General features: G+C 49.7%; 1 protein-coding gene across 1 annotated transcript in view; it reads left to right on the forward strand.

Moving 5' to 3' along the window:
• The window catches only part of LOC109886212 (C-myc promoter-binding protein), a 162,968-nt gene that overhangs the window by 37,454 nt on the left and 110,203 nt on the right, over positions 1–15,311 (forward strand).

The raw sequence follows: 15,311 nt of genomic DNA on the forward strand, positions 1-15,311 counted from the left end.
GTAGATCAGTTACACTTCCTCAGTTAGAGGAAATCAAGTTTTAGTGACTGAGAGGAGACCCAACTATAGGAGACTGGTTAATTAGATACATCTCTGACTGAGAGGAGACCCAACTATAGCAGACTGGTTAATTAGATACATCTCTGACTGAGAGGAGACCCAACTATAGCAGACTGGTTAATTAGATACATCTCTGACTGAGAGGAGACCCAACTATAGGAGACTGGTTAATTAGATACATCTCTGACTGAGAGGAGACCCAACTATAGGAGACTGGTTAATTAGATACATCTCTGACTGAGAGGAGACCCAACTATAGCAGACTGGTTAATTAGATACATCTCTGACTGAGAGGAGACCCAACTATAGCAGACTGGTTAATTAGACACATATCTGACTGAGAGGAGACCCAACTATAGCAGACTGGTTAATTAGATACATCTCTGACTGAGAGGAGACCCAACTATAGCAGACTGGTTAATTAGATACATCTCTGACTGAGAGGAGACCCAACTATAGCAGACTGGTTAATTAGATACATCTCTGACTGAGAGGAGACCCAACTATAGCAGACTGGTTAATTAGACACATATCTGACTGAGAGGAGACCCAACTATAGCAGACTGGTTAATTAGACACATCTCTGACTGAGACCCAACTATAGCAGACTGGTTAATTAGACACATCTCTGACTGAGACCCAACTATAGCAGACTGGTTAATTAGACACATCTCTGACTGAGACCCAACTATAGCAGACTGGTTAATTAGACACATCTCTGACTGAGACCCAACTATAGCAGACTGGTTAATTAGATACATCTCTGACTGATAAACCTGTGGTTACTATGGAAACCGTCGCTGTCCGTCACCACTACTGAGCTAATGGAAATAGGCCCTTGCTCCAACCTCTTAGTTTTAGAGAGGTTTAGCTAGCAGAATGATACATATATTAGGATCAGCAGAACGTGTTTCAACGTCTTGTTTTTAGCCTGAAATGATCTCTGCTGTGTTGCAAGTGAAGACTAAGCCTCTGAGCGTCACAGTGTGAACCTAACTTTTTTTTTCTAACAAAGAGTAAGACATGAGGAATAGCTTTGTTTTTGGGTCAAATGCCACCCATGGATTCCCACCCCAACAACGAGTACAAAGTATCAGTTCTCTATGTTTAACAAGTAGTATGGAGCTGCTGCTTGGAGTATTGTTTCTTCATATTATGTCATGTATTCTCAGTCAATTTGAGTGTCCCCCTCCCCCCCTGTTTAGATAAATTAGTCATTGAAGTCATTTATGTCCCCTCCTACATCCTGATATTACCAGGTTCTGATCACTAGATGGTGCTGTCCCTGCTATTAGGGGATATTATTTTTAAAGAATGTAGGATGGGACATAAACCTAACAACTTCAATTAAAAAAACAGTTCTAGGGTTTTATGAATAAACAACTGATATTGTGGAAGGAGCAGTTGATGCAGGGTCAGGGTTAGAGGTCACGGTTAGAGGTCACGGTTAGTGTCGTAGCTAAATGACAGATTCCTCTCCTCCTTCCAGTGTTCCGTATGAGTGGAAAGAGCGGTTGAAGCAGGGTCAGAGGTCCGGGTTAGAGGTCACGGTTAGGGTCGTAGCTAAATGACAGATTCCTCTCCTCCTCCCAGTGTTCTGTATGAGTGGAAGGAGCGGTTGAAGCACGGTCAGAGGTCAGGGTTAGAGGTCACGGTTAGTGTCGTAGCTAAATGACAGATTCCTCTCCTCCTCCCAGTGTTCTGTATGAGTGGAAGGAGCGGTTGAAGCAGGGTCAGAGGTCAGGGTTAGAGGTCATGGTTAGGGTCGTAGCTAAATGACAGATTCCTCTCCTCCTCCCAGTGTTCTGTATGAGTGGAAGGAGCGGTTGAAGCAGGGTCAGAGGTCAGGGTTAGAGGTCATGGTTAGGGTCGTAGCTAAATGACAGATTCCTCTCCTCCTCCCAGTGTTCTGTATGAGTGGAAGGAGCGGTTGAAGCAGGGTCAGAGGTCAGGGTTAGAGGTCATGGTTAGGGTCGTAGCTAAATGACAGATTCCTCTCCTCCTCCCAGTGTTCTGTATGAGTGGAAGGAGCGGTTGAAGCAAGGTTGCCACATCATCCAGACCACGCCCTCCGGACGCCCCTGCCAACATAAGCTCCACCTCCTCCCAGAGGATCTACGTGACGTATCGCCGCGCCACGGAGAGCCAGACCTACGCCGCCCTGGCCGTCACAGACATATGTGTCATCATCCCCGGCAAGGGAGAGACGCCACCACACACCTTCTGCAAGGTGGACAAGAACCTCAACAGCAGTATGGTGAGATGAGGGAAGGAGGGAGGGAGGGAGGGAGGGAGGGAGGGAGGGAGGGAGGGAGGGAGGGAGGGAGGGAGGGAGGGAGGGAGGGAGGGAGGGAGGGAGGGAGGGAGGGAGGGAGGGAGGGAGGGAGGGAGGGAGGATGCTATGTGTTAACAGAGAGAGAGAGGTAGAGATAACATGGATGCTATGTGTTAGCAGAGAGAGAGAGGTAGAGATAACATGGATGCTATGTGTTAACAGAGAGAGAGGTAGAGATAACATGGATGCTATGTGTTAACAGAGAGAGAGGTAGAGAGAACATGGATGCTATGTGTTAACAGAGAGAGAGGTAGAGATAACATGGATGCTATGTGTTAACAGAGAGAGAGGTAGAGAGAACATGGATGCTATGTGTTAACAGAGAGAGAGGTAGAGATAACATGGATGCTATGTATTAACAGAGAGAGAGAGAGGTAGAGATAACATGGATGCTATGTATTAACAGAGAGAGAGGTAGAGATAACATGGATGCTATGTGTTAACAGACAGAGGTAGAGATAACATGGATGCTATGTGTTAACAGAGAGAGAGGTAGAGATAACATGGATGCTATGTATTAACAGAGAGAGGTAGAGATAACATGGATGCTATGTATTAACAGAGAGAGGTAGAGATAACATGGATGCTATGTGTTAACAGAGAGATAGGTAGAGATAACATGGATGCTATGTATTAACAGAGAGAGGTAGAGATAACATGGATGCTATGTATTAACAGAGAGAGGTAGAGATAACATGGATGCTATGTGTTAACAGAGAGAGAGGTAGAGATAACATGGATGCTATGTATTAACAGAGAGAGGTAGAGATAACATGGATGCTATGTGTTAACAGAGAGAGAGGTAGAGATAACATGGATGCTATGTGTTAACAGAGAGAGAGGTAGAGATAACATGGATGCTATATGTTAACAGAGAGAGAGGTAGAGATAACATGGATGCTATGTGTTAACACAGAGAGAGAGGTAGAGATAACATGGATGCTATGTGTTAACAGAGAGGTAGAGATAACATGGATGCTATGTGTTAACAGAGAGAGAGGTAGAGATAACATGGATGCTATGTGTTAACAGAGAGAGGTAGAGATAACATGGATGCTATGTGTTAACAGAGAGAGAGGTAGAGATAACATGGATGCTATGTGTTAACAGAGAGAGAGGTAGAGATAACATGGATGCTATGTGTTAACAGAGAGAGGTAGAGATAACATGGATGCTATGTGTTAACAGAGAGAGAGAGGTAGAGATAACATGGATGCTATATGTTAACAGAGAGAGAGAGGTAGAGATAACATGGATGCTATGTGTTAACAGAGAGAGGTAGAGATAACATGGATGCTATGTGTTAACAGAGAGAGGTAGAGATAACATGGATGCTATGTGTTAACAGAGAGAGGTAGAGATAACATGGATGCTATGTGTTAACAGAGAGAGAGAGGTAGAGATAACATGGATGCTATATGTTAACAGAGAGAGAGAGGTAGAGATAACATGGATGCTATGTGTTAACACAGAGAGAGGTAGAGATAACATGGATGCTATATGTTAACAGAGAGAGAGGTAGAGATAACATGGATGCTATGTGTTAACAGAGAGAGAGGTAGAGATAACATGGATGATATGTGTTAACAGAGAGAGAGGTAGAGATAACATGGATGATATGTGTTAACAGAGAGAGAGGTAGAGATAACATGGATGCTATGTGTTAACAGAGAGAGGTAGAGATAACATGGATGCTATGTGTTAACAGAGAGAGAGAGGTAGAGATAACATGGATGCTATATGTTAACAGAGAGAGAGAGGTAGAGATAACATGGATGCTATGTGTTAACAGAGAGAGGTAGAGATAACATGGATGCTATGTGTTAACAGAGAGAGGTAGAGATAACATGGATGCTATGTGTTAACAGAGAGAGAAAGAGGTAGAGATAACATGGATGATATGTGTTAACAGAGAGAGAGGTAGAGATAACATGGATGCTATGTGTTAACAGAGAGAGAGGTAGAGATAACATGGATGCTATGTATTAACAGAGAGAGAGGTAGAGATAACATGGATGCTATGTATTAACAGAGAGAGAGGTAGAGATAACATGGATGCTATGTATTAACAGAGAGAGAGGGAGGGATAACATGGATGCTATGTATTAACAGAGAGAGAGAGAGGTAGAGATAACATGGATGCTATGTGTTAACAGAGAGAGGTAGAGATAACATGGATGCTATATGTTAACAGAGAGAGAGGTAGAGATAACATGGATGCTATATGTTAACAGAGAGAGAGGTAGAGATAACATGGATGCTATATGTTAACACAGAGAGAGTTAGAGATAACATGGATGCTATGTGTTAACAGAGAGAGAGGTAGAGATAACATGGATGCTATGTGTTAACAGAGAGAGAGAGAGGTAGAGATAACATGGATCTACCAAACGCTCTTCTACCAAACCCCTACTGTAAATGCTCTTCTACCAAACCCCTTCCTGTAAAACGCTCTTCTACCAAACCCCCTACTGTAAAACACTCTCCCTGACCTCTCCACTGTCCCCTCCCCTGACCTCTCCACTGTCCCCTCCCCTGACCTCTCCACTGTCTTCTCCCCTGACCCCTCCACTGTCCCCTCCCCTGACCTCTCCACTGTCCCCTCTCCTGACCCCTACACTGTCCCCTCCCCTGACCTCTCCACTGTCACCTCCCCTGACCTCTCAACTGTCCCCTCCCCTGACCCCTCCACTGTCTTCTCCCCTGAACCTCCACTGTCCCCTCCCCTGACCTCTCCACTGTCTTCTCCCCTGACCCCTCCACTGTCCCCTACCCTGACCTCTCCACTGTCACCTCCCTTGACCTCTCCACTGTTCCTTCTCCACTGCCCCCTCCCCTGACCCCTCCACTGTCCCCTCTCCACTGTCCCCTCCCCTGACCCCTCCACTGTTTCCTCCCCTGACCCCTCCACTGTCCCCTCCCCTGACCCCTCCACTGTCCCCTCCCCTGACCCCTCCAACGTCCCCTCCCCTGACCCCTCCACTGTCCCCTCCCCTGACCTCTCCACTGACCACTGTCCCCTCCCCTGACCCCTCCACTGTCACCTCCCCTGACCTCTCCACTGTCCCCTCCCCTGACCTTTCCACTGTCCCCTCTCCACTGTCCCCTCCCCTGACCTCTCCACTGTCTTCTCCCCTGACCCCTCCACTGTCCCCTCCCCTGACCTCTCCACTGTCCCCTCCCCTGACCTCTCCACTGTCACCTCCCTTGACCTCTCCACTGTACCCTCTCCACTGTCCCCTCCCCTGACCTCTCCACTGTCACCTCCCTTGACCTCTCCACTGTCCCCTCTCCACTGTCCCCTCCCCTGACCTCTCCACTGTCCCCTCCCCTGACCCCTCCACTGTCCCCTCCCCTGACCTCTCCACTGTCCCCTCCCCTGACCTATCCACTGTCCCCTCCCCTGACCTCTCCACTGTCCCCTCCCCTGACCCCTCCACTGTCCCCTCCCCTGACCTCTCCACTGTCCCCTCCACTGTCACCTCCCTTGACCTCTCCACTGTCCCCTCTCCACTGTCCCCTCCCCTGACCCCTCCACTGTCCCCTCCCCTGTCATAATTCAGGGTCCACCGTTGACTGCTATTGTCAACACCTTACTCCACTGATTCCCGGCGCTGTGTGTTTGGAAAGAAAGAGTGTGGTGTGATTCCAAACCAAACAACACGTGTCGTCTCTGTTTTCAGTGGGGGTTCCTCTGTCTATCTGTGTTACAAGAAGTCTGTGGCCAAACCCAACACCATAGCCTACAAGGCAGGTGAGTGAACGTCCCCGGAAGAGGAGAAACTACATGTATCTGTAGAAACCCCCCTGACCCTTAGATATGTGAGGTGAGTGAACGTCCCCGGAAGAGGAGAAACAACATGTATCTGTAGAAACCCCCCCTGACCCTTAGATATGTATCTCCTGTACACCACCAAACAGACATTTGTCATGGTATATCGGCAGCGTAGCCTAGTGGTTAGAGCGTTGGACTAGTAACCGGAAGGTTGCGAGTTCAAACCCCCGAGCTGACAAGGTACAAATCTGTCGTTCTGCCCCTGAACAGGCAGTTAACCCACTGTTCCTAGGCCGTCATTGAAAATAAGAATTTGTTCTTAACTGACTTGCCTCGTTAAATAAAGGTAAAAAAGGTTTAAAAAAATATAATATATATATACACATTTGTCATGGTATATCATATACACATGGCCACAACCAAGAACTGTAACTACCTGTTTCATGGCCATTAGCATTACGTGGGCTGCTGTATACGTGATGTGCTGTTGTCTCTCGGTAGGGTCAGACACAGTTGGAACAGTACTATCCTCATAGAGCCCAGTGTCTGTCTGAGGCCCTGTCGTCTGGTAGCTTGGTAGGGTCAGACACAGTTGGAACAGTACTATCCTCATAGAGCCCAGTCACTGTCTAAGGCCCTGTAGTCTGGTAGCTTGGTAGGGTCAGACACAGTTGGAACAGTACTATCCTCATAGAGCCCAGTGTCTGTCTGAGGCCCTGTAGTCTGGTAGCTTGGTAGGGTCAGACACAGTTGGAACAGTACTATCCTCATAGAGCCCAGTGTCTGTCTGAGGCCCTGTCGTCTGGTAGCTTGGTAGGGTCAGACACAGTTGGAACAGTACTATCCTCATAGAGCCCAGTGTCTGTCTGAGGCCCTGTCGTCTGGTAGCTTGGTAGGGTCAGACACAGTTGGAACAGTACTATCCTCATAGAGCCCAGTGTCTGTCCGAGGCCCTGTCGTCTGGTAGCTTGGTAGGGTCAGACACAGTTGGAACAGTACTATCCTCATAGAGCCCAGTGTCTGTCTGAGGCCCTGTCGTCTGGTAGCTTGGTAGGGTCAGACACAGTTGGAACAGTACTATCCTCATAGAGCCCAGTGTCTGTCTGAGGCCCTGTCGTCTGGTAGCTTGGTAGGGTCAGACACAGTTGGAACAGTACTATCCTCATAGAGCCCAGTGTCTGTCTGAGGCCCTGTCGTCTGGTAGCTTGGTAGGGTCAGACACAGTTGGAACAGTACTATCCTCATAGAGCCCAGTCACTGTCCAAGGCCCTGTAGTCTGGTAGCTTGGTAGGGTCAGACACAGTTGGAACAGTACTATCCTCATAGAGCCCAGTCACTGTCTGAGGCCCTGTCGTCTGGTAGCTTGGTAGGGTCAGACACAGTTGGAACAGTACTATCCTCATAGAGCCCAGGTCCTGTCCGAGGCCCTGTCGTCTGGTAGCTTGGTAGGGTCAGACACAGTTGGAACAGTACTATCCTCATAGAGCCCAGTGTCTGTCTGAGGCCCTGTAGTCTGGTAGCTTGGTAGGGTCAGACACAGTTGGAACAGTACTATCCTCATAGAGCCCAGTCACTGTCTGAGGCCCTGTCGTCTGGTAGCTTGGTAGGGTCAGACACAGTTGGAACAGTACTATCCTCATAGAGCCCAGTGTCTGTCTGAGGCCCTGTAGTCTGGTAGCTTGGTAGGGTCAGACACAGTTGGAACAGTACTATCCTCATAGAGCCCAGTGTCTGTCTGAGGCCCTGTAGTCTGGTAGCTTGGTAGGGTCAGACACAGTTGGAACAGTACTATCCTCATAGAGCCCAGTCACTGTCCGAGGCCCTGTAGTCTGGTAGCTTGGTAGGGTCAGACACAGTTGGAACAGTACTATCCTCATAGAGCCCAGTCACTGTCTGAGGCCCTGTCGTCTGGTAGCTTGGTAGGGTCAGACACAGTTGGAACAGTACTATCCTCATAGAGCCCAGTGTCTGTCCGAGGCCCTGTCGTCTGGTAGCTTGGTAGGGTCAGACACAGTTGGAACAGTACTATCCTCATAGAGCCCAGTCACTGTCCGAGGCCCTGTCGTCTGGTAGCTTGGTAGGGTCAGACACAGTTGGAACAGTACTATCCTCATAGAGCCCAGTGTCTGTCCGAGGCCCTGTCGTCTGGTAGCTTGGTAGGGTCAGACACAGTTGGAACAGTACTATCCTCATAGAGCCCAGTCACTGTCCGAGGCCCTGTCGTCTGGTAGCTTGGTAGGGTCAGACACAGTTGGAACAGTACTATCCTCATAGAGCCCAGTCACTGTCTGAGGCCCTGTCGTCTGGTAGCTTGGTAGGGTCAGACACAGTTGGAACAGTACTATCCTCATAGAGCCCAGTGTCTGTCTGAGGCCCTGTCGTCTGGTAGCTTGGTAGGGTCAGACACAGTTGGAACAGTACTATCCTCATAGAGCCCAGTCACTGTCCGAGGCCCTGTCGTCTGGTAGCTTGGTAGGGTCAGACACAGTTGGAACAGTACTATCCTCATAGAGCCCAGTCACTGTCTAAGGCCCTGTCGTCTGGTAGCTTGGTAGGGTCAGACACAGTTGGAACAGTACTATCCTCATAGAGCCCAGTGTCTGTCTGAGGCCCTGTAGTCTGGTAGCTTGGTAGGGTCAGACACAGTTGGAACAGTACTATCCTCATAGAGCCCAGTCACTGTCTAAGGCCCTGTAGTCTGGTAGCTTGGTAGGGTCAGACACAGTTGGAACAGTACTATCCTCATAGAGCCCAGTGTCTGTCCGAGGCCCTGTCGTCTGGTAGCTTGGTAGGGTCAGACACAGTTGGAACAGTACTATCCTCATAGAGCCCAGTCACTGTCTAAGGCCCTGTCGTCTGGTAGCTTGGTAGGGTCAGACACAGTTGGAACAGTACTATCCTCATAGAGCCCAGTCACTGTCTGAGGCCCTGTCGTCTGGTAGCTTGGTAGGGTCAGACACAGTTGGAACAGTACTATCCTCATAGAGCCCAGTCACTGTCTAAGGCCCTGTAGTCTGGTAGCTTGGTAGGGTCAGACACAGTTGGAACAGTACTATCCTCATAGAGCCCAGTGTCTGTCTGAGGCCCTGTAGTCTGGTAGCTTGGTAGGGTCAGACACAGTTGGAACAGTACTATCCTCATAGAGCCCAGTGTCTGTCTGAGGCCCTGTCGTCTGGTAGCTTGGTAGGGTCAGACACAGTTGGAACAGTACTATCCTCATAGAGCCCAGTGTCTGTCTGAGGCCCTGTCGTCTGGTAGCTTGGTAGGGTCAGACACAGTTGGAACAGTACTATCCTCATAGAGCCCAGTGTCTGTCCGAGGCCCTGTCGTCTGGTAGCTTGGTAGGGTCAGACACAGTTGGAACAGTACTATCCTCATAGAGCCCAGTGTCTGTCTGAGGCCCTGTCGTCTGGTAGCTTGGTAGGGTCAGACACAGTTGGAACAGTACTATCCTCATAGAGCCCAGTGTCTGTCTGAGGCCCTGTCGTCTGGTAGCTTGGTAGGGTCAGACACAGTTGGAACAGTACTATCCTCATAGAGCCCAGTGTCTGTCTGAGGCCCTGTCGTCTGGTAGCTTGGTAGGGTCAGACACAGTTGGAACAGTACTATCCTCATAGAGCCCAGTCACTGTCCAAGGCCCTGTAGTCTGGTAGCTTGGTAGGGTCAGACACAGTTGGAACAGTACTATCCTCATAGAGCCCAGTCACTGTCTGAGGCCCTGTCGTCTGGTAGCTTGGTAGGGTCAGACACAGTTGGAACAGTACTATCCTCATAGAGCCCAGTGTCTGTCCGAGGCCCTGTCGTCTGGTAGCTTGGTAGGGTCAGACACAGTTGGAACAGTACTATCCTCATAGAGCCCAGTCACTGTCTGAGGCCCTGTCGTCTGGTAGCTTGGTAGGGTCAGACACAGTTGGAACAGTACTATCCTCATAGAGCCCAGTGTCTGTCTGAGGCCCTGTAGTCTGGTAGCTTGGTAGGGTCAGACACAGTTGGAACAGTACTATCCTCATAGAGCCCAGTGTCTGTCTGAGGCCCTGTAGTCTGGTAGCTTGGTAGGGTCAGACACAGTTGGAACAGTACTATCCTCATAGAGCCCAGTCACTGTCCGAGGCCCTGTAGTCTGGTAGCTTGGTAGGGTCAGACACAGTTGGAACAGTACTATCCTCATAGAGCCCAGTCACTGTCTGAGGCCCTGTCGTCTGGTAGCTTGGTAGGTCAGACACAGTTGGAACAGTACTATCCTCATAGAGCCCAGTGTCTGTCCGAGGCCCTGTCGTCTGGTAGCTTGGTAGGGTCAGACACAGTTGGAACAGTACTATCCTCATAGAGCCCAGTCACTGTCCGAGGCCCTGTCGTCTGGTAGCTTGGTAGGGTCAGACACAGTTGGAACAGTACTATCCTCATAGAGCCCAGTGTCTGTCTAAGGCCCTGTCGTCTGGTAGCTTGGTAGGGTCAGACACAGTTGGAACAGTACTATCCTCATAGAGCCCAGTCACTGTCCGAGGCCCTGTCGTCTGGTAGCTTGTAGGGTCAGACACAGTTGGAACAGTACTATCCTCATAGAGCCCAGTGTCTGTCTGAGGCCCTGTAGTCTGGTAGCTTGGTAGGGTCAGACACAGTTGGAACAGTACTATCCTCATAGAGCCCAGTGTCTGTCTGAGGCCCTGTAGTCTGGTAGCTTGGTAGGGTCAGACACAGTTGGAACAGTACTATCCTCATAGAGCCCAGTCACTGTCCGAGGCCCTGTCGTCTGGTTAGCTTGGTAGGGTCAGACACAGTTGGAACAGTACTATCCTCATAGAGCCCAGTCACTGTCTAAGGCCCTGTCGTCTGGTAGCTTGGTAGGGTCAGACACAGTTGGAACAGTACTATCCTCATAGAGCCCAGTGTCTGTCTGAGGCCCTGTAGTCTGGTAGCTTGGTAGGGTCAGACACAGTTGGAACAGTACTATCCTCATAGAGCCCAGTCACTGTCTAAGGCCCTGTAGTCTGGTAGCTTGGTAGGGTCAGACACAGTTGGAACAGTACTATCCTCATAGAGCCCAGTGTCTGTCCGAGGCCCTGTCGTCTGGTAGCTTGGTAGGGTCAGACACAGTTGGAACAGTACTATCCTCATAGAGCCCAGTCACTGTCTAAGGCCCTGTCGTCTGGTAGCTTGGTAGGGTCAGACACAGTTGGAACAGTACTATCCTCATAGAGCCCAGTCACTGTCCGAGGCCCTGTAGTCTGGTAGCTTGGTAGGGTCAGACACAGTTGGAACAGTACTATCCTCATAGAGCCCAGTCACTGTCCGAGGCCCTGTCGTCTGGTAGCTTGGTAGGGTCAGACACAGTTGGAACAGTACTATCCTCATAGAGCCCAGTGTCTGTCTGAGGCCCTGTCGTCTGGTAGCTTGGTAGGGTCAGACACAGTTGGAACAGTACTATCCTCATAGAGCCCAGTCACTGTCTAAGGCCCTGTCGTCTGGTAGCTTGGTAGGGTCAGACACAGTTGGAACAGTACTATCCTCATAGAGCCCAGTCACTGTCTAAGGCCCTGTCGTCTGGTAGCTTGGTAGGGTCAGACACAGTTGGAACAGTACTATCCTCATAGAGCCCAGTCACTGTCCGAGGCCCTGTCGTCTGGTAGCTTGGTAGGGTCAGACACAGTTGGAACAGTACTATCCTCATAGAGCCCAGTCACTGTCCGAGGCCCTGTCGTCTGGTAGCTTGGTAGGGTCAGACACAGTTGGAACAGTACTATCCTCATAGAGCCCAGTCACTGTCTAAGGCCTGTAGTCTGGTAGCTTGGTAGGGTCAGACACAGTTGGAACAGTACTATCCTCATAGAGCCCAGTCACTGTCCGAGGCCCTGTCGTCTGGTAGCTTGGTAGGGTCAGACACAGTTGGAACAGTACTATCCTCATAGAGCCCAGTCACTGTCCGAGGCCCTGTCGTCTGGTAGCTTGGTAGGGTCAGACACAGTTGGAACAGTACTATCCTCATAGAGCCCAGTCACTGTCCGAGGCCCTGTCGTCTGGTAGCTTGGTAGGGTCAGACACAGTTGGAACAGTACTATCCTCATAGAGCCCAGTCACTGTCCGAGGCCCTGTCGTCTGGTAGCTTGGTAGGGTCAGACACAGTTGGAACAGTACTATCCTCATAGAGCCCAGTCACTGTCTAAGGCCCTGTAGTCTGGGTAGCTTGGTAGGGTCAGACACAGTTGGAACAGTACTATCCTCATAGAGCCCAGTCACTGTCCGAGGCCCTGTCGTCTGGTAGCTTTGGTAGGGTCAGACACAGTTGGAACAGTACTATCCTCATAGAGCCCAGTCACTGTCCGAGGCCCTGTCGTCTGGTAGCTTGGTAGGGTCAGACACAGTTGGAACAGTACTATCCTCATAGAGCCCAGTCACTGTCTAAGGCCCTGTAGTCTGGTAGCTTGGTAGGCGTCAGACACAGTTGGAACAGTACTATCCTCATAGAGCCAGGGGTTGTCTGAGGCCCTGTCGTCTGGTAGCTTGGTAGGGTCAGAACAGTTGGAACAGTACTATCCTCATAGAGCCCAGTGTCTGTCTGAGGCCCTGTAGTCTGGTAGCTGGTAGGGTCAGACACAGTTGGAACAGTACTATCCTCATAGAGCCCAGTGTCTGTCTGAGGCCCTGTAGTCTGGTAGCTTGGTAGGGTCAGACACAGTTGGAACAGTACTATCCTCATAGAGCCCAGTCACTGTCCGAGGCCCTGTCGTCTGGTAGCTTGGTAGGGTCAGACACAGTTGGGAACAGTACTATCCTCATAGAGCCCAGTGTCTGTCTGAGGCCTTGTAGTCTGGTAGCTTGGTAGGGTCAGACACAGTTGGAACAGTACTATCCTCATAGAGCCCAGTGTCTGTCTGAGGCCCTGTAGTCTGGTAGCTTGGTAGGGTCAGACACAGTTGGAACAGTACTATCCTCATAGAGCCCAGTGTCTGTCCGAGGCCCTGTAGTCTGGTAGCTTGGTAGGGTCAGAACAGTTGGAACAGTACTATCCTCATAGAGCCCAGTGTCTGTCCGAGGCCCTGTAGTCTGGTAGCTTGGTAGGGTCAGACACAGTTGGAACAAGTACTATCCTCATAGAGCCCAGTGTCTGTCCGAGGCCCTGTAGTTCTGGTAGCTTGGTAGGGTCAAGACACAGTTGGAACAGTACTATCCTCATAGAGCCCAGTGTCTGTCCGAGGCCCTGTAGTCTGGTAGCTTGGTAGGGTCAGACACAGTTGGAACAGTACTATCCTCATAGCGCCCAGTGTCTGTCTGAGGCCCTGTAGTCTGGTAGCTGGTAGGGTCAGACACAGTTGGAACAGTACTATCCTCATAGAGCCCAGTGTCTGTCTGAGGCCCTGTCGTCTGGTAGCTTGGTAGGGTCAGACACAGTTGGAAAGTACTATCCTCATAGAGCCCAGTGTCTGTCTGAGGCCTGTCGTCTGGTAGCTTGGTAGGGTCAGACACAGTTGGAACAGTACTATCCTCATAGAGCCAGTGTCTGTCTGAGGCCCTGTCGTCTGGTAGCTTGGTAGGGTCAGACACAGTTGGAACAGTACTATCCTCATAGAGCCCAGTCACTGTCTGAGGCCCTGTAGTCTGGTAGCTTGGTAGGGTCAGACACAGTTGGAACAGTACTATCCTCATAGAGCCCAGTCACTGTCCGAGGCCCTGTCGTCTGGTAGCTTGGTAGGGTCAGACACAGTTGGAACAGTACTATCCTCATAGAGCCAGTGTCTGTCTGAGGCCCTGTCGTCTGGTAGCTGGTAGGGTCAGACACAGTTGGAACAGTACTATCCTCATAGAGCCCAGTCACTGTCCAAGGCCCTGTAGTCTGGTAGCTTCACACTGATTTAAACAACATGTGTTTATTTAACCTTTATTAATAAGACGGGACTGATAAGCAGGCCCTCTGGCCACTTCTTTTCATCTGAAACACAATGAGCCCCATTGATGGACAGGCTGACATTCCATTTGACTGATTCATTGTCGCAATTTTCACCCTATTCCTATAGGCCTCGGTCAAAAGTAGTGCACTACATAGGAATAGGGGGCCATTGGGACGCAACCCCTGATGTTCCTTGGAGACTCCCTCCAATCCTCTTGCTCTCCTGTACAGGAAAATACATGATACCGGAGACTCCCTCCAATCCTCTGCTCTCCTATACAGGAAAATACATGATACTGGAGACTCCTCCAATCCCCTGCTCTCCTGTACAGGAAATACATGATACTGGAGACTCCCTCCAATCCTCCTGCTCTCCTATACAGGAAAATACATGATACTGGAGACTCCCTCCAATCCCCTGCTCTCCTGTACAGGAAAATACATGATACTGGAGACTCCCTCCAATCCTCCTGCTCTCCTATACAGGAAAATACATGATACTGGAGACTCCCTCCAATCCCCTGCTCTCCTGTACAGGAAAATAGATGATACTGGAGACTCCCTCCATCCTCCTGCTCTCTCCTACAGGAAATACATGATACTGGAGACTCCCTCCAATCCTCCTGCTCTCCTATACAGGAAAATACATGATACCGGAGACTCCCTCCAATCCCCTGCTCTCCTGTACAGGAAAATACATGATACTGGAGACTCCCTCCATCCTCCTGCTCTCCTATACAGGAAATACATGATACTGGAGACTCCCTCCAATCCTCCTGCTCTCCTGTACAGGAAAATACATGATACTGGAGACTCCCTCCAATCCTCCTGCTCTCCTGTACAGGAAAAAACATGATACTGGAGACTCCCCCAATCCCTGCTCTCCTATACAGGAAAATACATGATACTGGAGACTCCCTCCAATCCCCTGCTCAGAAAAGACATGAGACTTCTATAGCCAGCATTCACAGACAAATGTCTCCAGCTGCTCATTTTGATGATAAAAGGTTTTTGGTACTTTTTGGGGCGGGTTTAACATTGTGGTACTTGTCATTTTTATGCTAATTCTGTGGTTATGAGTCATTCATGTTTATAACAGGGTTTGGGTTCTCCCTGGTTGGCTGGGGAGTCATTCATGTTTATAACAGGGTTGGGATTCTCTCTGGTTGGCTGGTGAGTCATCATGTTTATAACAGGGTTTGGATTCTCTTGGTTGGCTGGTGAGTATTCATCATTTTATAACAGGGTTTGGAGTAAAT

This window comes from Oncorhynchus kisutch, unplaced genomic scaffold, assembly GCF_002021735.2.
Source record: "Oncorhynchus kisutch isolate 150728-3 unplaced genomic scaffold, Okis_V2 Okis03b-Okis08b_hom, whole genome shotgun sequence".
In the NCBI taxonomy this organism is placed as follows: Eukaryota; Metazoa; Chordata; class Actinopteri; order Salmoniformes; family Salmonidae; genus Oncorhynchus; species Oncorhynchus kisutch.